The following is a 4,881-nucleotide window of genomic DNA, read 5'->3' on the forward strand; positions in this document are numbered from 1 at the left end:
TCGCAGGGCACACAAAGACGTATAACAGTCACTCTCACACCTTGGCACTATTTGGAGCGTTCAATCTGCCTGCTATGCATGTTTTTGGATGTGGGAGGAAACCGGAGGATCCGGAGAAAACCCACGCGGCCCGGGGAGAACATGCAACCTCCACACAGGGAGGCAGGGGTGGGACACGAACCACCGACCTGTGCACTGTGAAGCCGGTGTGCTAACCACTCGACTACCGAGCCACCTTATACTGTACATGTATAGTAATACAAATACAAATACAAATACAAATAGAACCTTTGCAAAGTCAAAATTACAAAATTTGTACCAAGGGCCTGTTTCTCACATATTTATTACCCAATATGTCAGGTAATGCGTTAATGTAACAATTTGAGATATTTTATTTACAAAGTCTTCTTCTTTTCCTTTCGGCTTTTCCCTCTACGGGGTCGCCACAGCAAATCAGTGTCCTCCATCTTTAGAGGTTTACAAAGTGACTAAAATAAATTAAAAAAATAACCATCTATCTATAATAGATATAAAAAGTCTCCATACCCTTATTAAAGTGTCAGGTTTTTGTGATATAAAAACGAGACTGTGAAAAAGCATTTGTCCAACCATGAATGTAGCCTGTATTTATAAACTTACATAAATTAAATAAAAAATATATTTTCGTGAGGTCATGTAAAAAATAAACAACCAAGATAATTTAGTTGGGCACACACCGGTCAACATTAAATGCATCTTTTTTAATTCATACATTTTCTGAACCGCTTTATCCTCATTAGGGTCGCATGGGGTGCATGGTGCAGCCTATCGCCGCTGTCTTCGGGCAGGAGACAGGGGACACCCTGAACCAGTTGCCAGCCAATCACAAGGCACCCAGAAACAAACAACCATTCACGCTGACACTCACACCTTGGGACAATTTCAATTAGCCTGAAATGCCTGTTTTGTAACGTGGGAGGGAACCGGACCAGCCGGAGAAAACCCATGCAGGACAGGTAGAACATCCAAACTCCACACAGGGAAGCCAGAGCTGGAATTGAACCGGGTACCTCTGCACTGTGAAATCAGCATGCTAACCACTCAAATACCGGGCTCTTTTTGACCCCAAATAAAGTTCAAATGTTTAAGTACACTTTTCCTGACATTTTTAGAATCCTGCCAAAAAGGACAAGCCAAGGAGCTTCCACATCATATGCCATTTGAACAAAAGTGTGTCAACTTTTATATCCATTGTATCCTGCGAAAAGTTTGTTTTTCTCTCTCTCAAATGTTCAAAGTGTTATTATGTCATATTTGGAGAACATAAATCACAATACTATTACTATGAAAAAGTGTGTCTAAATCTTTAACTGGCACTGTAGTATCTTCATGTAAAAAGTCACACCATCCTGTCCTTCACACTTATTTCATGAGCTAATTAATGTTGGAGTTCAGTATCAGAACATCCCGAGTCATCTTCAGCATTCTCATCTTCATCTTCATCCTGGTTGCCCATCTCATGGGTAACATAAGATCCCTTATGTCTGGATAGGCGCCACAGCACGAATGCCATCAGACAGAGAAGTAATAGTGCCGCACTGATGGCACCTACAAGAGGAAAAAAACAACCATACAGTACATTAGTCAAAGTCAAAGTCAAACTCAGCTTTATTGTGAAATATATATATATAGCGCTTTAGTCAACACAAATATAGAAACGGCTAAAATTGACCCGTAACATAATATGAAGGTTAAGAATGACTCTCTGCCATCATATTTTCGATATACCATCGACAGCCCCTCGCTGCGATGGAACGGTCATCTTCACAGAAACTGCTTTACCAAATTCGCAAACACCATGTCTTGATATGACAATCAGAATACGTAGGTCTGTGTAAATAGGATCCTTGGTGTTCTGCTCTCACCTCCAATCAAGGCCCCAAAGATTCCATCATCCACGTTGAAGTCTTGAAGAAAAAAAAAAAACAGGTTAAAGTATAAAATAGGTTGATCATTCTTGACTCCCATTACTTCAGTTTTCCGCTTTGGGTATTTTCCTTAACACTAATTCTTCAACACAGATCCCCGCAGTGGGGAAAAAGGCCACATTACCTACACAAATCAAATTTCTAAAAAGTTAAACACAGTGTATATATATATATATATATATATATATATATATATATATATATATATATATATATACAGTAAAGTCTCGTTATATCGGATATATCGATAGTCCCGGTTATATCGATACTATTTCTATGCACGCACGGAGAAAATTACATGCAGACAGGGTCGGATATATCGATAGTCCCTGTTATATCGATATTTTTTCGGACTCCCTTGAATATCGATATAACGAGACTTTACTGTATATATATATATATATATATATATATATATATATATATATATATATATATATATATATATATATAGTCAGTGAAATATATATATATATATATATATATATATATATATATATATAAAGTAGTTGCGAGACCTGTTGTGGCTCAAGATTATTTCAGGCACACCTGCGTATAAGGCGCAGGGTCATCTTTTGAAGAAAATAAAGGCTTTTGGGTGCGCCTTATACACCGGAAAATACGGTATTTGACTTTGCCCATTGAAATTTAAACATAAAAAAGACAATTTAGTGTGTATTTTTTTCAAAACATAAAATTCTGATAGCTCAATGCATACGGAAAGCAGAATGCATCAGAATTGCCATCAGTGTGTTTATTTATTCGTAATTTTTTTTCAGAGTTATCTTTTAAAAAACTCCTCTCAAAGTTTACTGAAGAATCACAATTGTGAAATCGTACTAAAAGTACGAATGTGTACACTGGCCCCTGCTGGCCCCAACATGCAATCCAGAAGAAGAGCAAAGGCCTTTGGCTTTCAAGCATGAAATCATTATAAGCTCCATTTGCATTTTTACATTCGATTTATGTTATAAATACATGTTTTTAAGAAATGCAGTATGGTACAAGTGTGCCACTGAAACAGAATAAAAACAGTGCCATTCATTGAACTAAGTCCTTTGAGATCTGAGTGTTTTGGGTCACAAAATGTACATTAAATCCATAAATCAAGGTACCACTATATAATAAGTGAAATTAGAAACAAAATACGGTAATTAGTTAAGTTAGTGCAGGAAAAGTCTAAAATCTACAGGAAGGCCGAAGCCAAGAATGCTAACCCCAACCTGCTGGCTGCTCTTATCTCCACGGCAACAGACGCTGCACAAGGGAGTTACTCTTTCACAGACTCTACTCTGATGTAAGGCTGATAAATTAAGACACACCCTCCTACTTAGCCTGAGTAGTGATGTCATCATTATTTCGACACAATTGCAGACACGTTTCTTTTTTTTTTTTCTAATATGAAGTACAGGACGTCCGACCACTTGGTATATTTCCAAATAAATAAAATGTAAAAACTCTGCCAGGTGAGGAGTATAGGAGTAAGAGTGCAGCAGGTGATGATAACCCAGTGAATGTGTTCAGTTACTGATAACAAAAGCAAACATTGGTGGTTTCACAGCGCAGTCAATCTGCTTCAAGTCTTTGTTGACTTTTACAATATTTAACAAAGAGCGCGTTGATCTTTAACAACAAGATCTTGTTCAACTGACAAAGTCTCTGTGTTTGTCACTTTCAGAAACTTCCATTCACATACCGGCCACAGTTTTGGTCACTGACTCCTGATGGGGGGTCGCATCTAAGGGGGGAGAAGTTGTGAAAGCCCCCATTTCCACATCAACCTGCACCTAATAAATACATGAATAAATAAATAAATATTGTTTTTGTTGTAATTCATTCATTACTTTGTAGTGCTTAGAAGTCGGAAACACAGTAATTATATATAATTTGCCACCATTTTGAATAATAAACATCACATCAATTTAATATAAAATGTTCTTTCCACACTCTGCATTAGTATAAAATGACTCAAATTGTGTATGCTCAATATGTGCAACAGATTTGAAGCAACCTATCAAAAGTATGCACAATGTAATTAAAACTCACCAGCTCAGTCTGAAAGCAGCGAATATGACTGTTTAGAAACACACACACATCCGAGAAGATGGTCCGGCCCTGGAGCCCCACCCACAACACAAGTCCCCGCTCCTTCGGATGGTTGACAGTTTCTCTGCATTCATCTCAAGGTCATTGTTTCTTTGCCATGCCACAACTCAAATAGGGAATATAGTGTATGACAAGTTAGTAGAGTCACCTCACATTGGCAAAGTCGTAGTTTCAAATCTGCTCTTAGGTTTCCTGTCAGGAGTTTGCATGTTCTCTCTGTGCCTTGTGTGTGTTTTCTCGGTTTCATCCCACATTCCAAAAAACATGCATGGTAAATTGATTGAATGCTCTAAATCACAGGTGTCAAAGTCAAGGCCCGGGGGCCAAATCCGGCCCGCCACATCATTTTTTTCGGCCCGCGAAAGCAAATCAAACTTGTTAAATACCATGATGATTGCTAAAATCTGAGCCAAAATTTCATATTTTTGGATGTCAACCACAATAAAAGTCATTATTCTTGACTTCAGATTTGAAAACGAGTTATTCGTTAATTTGCTGTGTGCTCTATATGTAATATTTGAAGGGATTTAAACATTCTAATGGGTTCCCCAAATTCATAACGGCCCTCGAGGGGAAACCATAACTACAATGTGGCCCGCGGCAAAAAATGACTTTGACACCCCTGCTCTAAATTGTCCCTTGGTCTGATTGTTGTTTGTCTATGTGTGCCCTGCAATTGACTGGCGACCAATTTCGGGTGTACTACATCAACTTCCTGAGGACAGCTGGGATAGGCTTAAACATGACTGTGACCTTCACAAGGAAATGCAGATTAGAAAATTGATGGATGGATGGATAATGAAAGTGT

General features: G+C 38.2%; 1 long non-coding RNA gene across 1 annotated transcript; it reads right to left on the minus strand.

Moving 5' to 3' along the window:
* Positions 1 to 326: 326 nt before the first annotated feature.
* On the minus strand, positions 327 to 4,082 carry LOC148902963 (uncharacterized). The gene is made up of 4 exons (XR_016114326.1): positions 4,014 to 4,082; positions 3,664 to 3,754; positions 1,905 to 1,946; positions 327 to 1,587 (listed from the first exon to the last, which is right to left on the minus strand). It is a non-coding gene; the product is annotated as an uncharacterized LOC148902963 (long non-coding RNA).
* Between the last annotated feature and the right edge of the window lie 799 nt (positions 4,083 to 4,881).

This window comes from Hippocampus bargibanti, linkage group LG01 (genome assembly GCF_051943395.1).
Source record: "Hippocampus bargibanti isolate YZ-2025 linkage group LG01, ASM5194339v1, whole genome shotgun sequence".
Lineage (NCBI taxonomy): Eukaryota > Metazoa > Chordata > Actinopteri > Syngnathiformes > Syngnathidae > Hippocampus > Hippocampus bargibanti.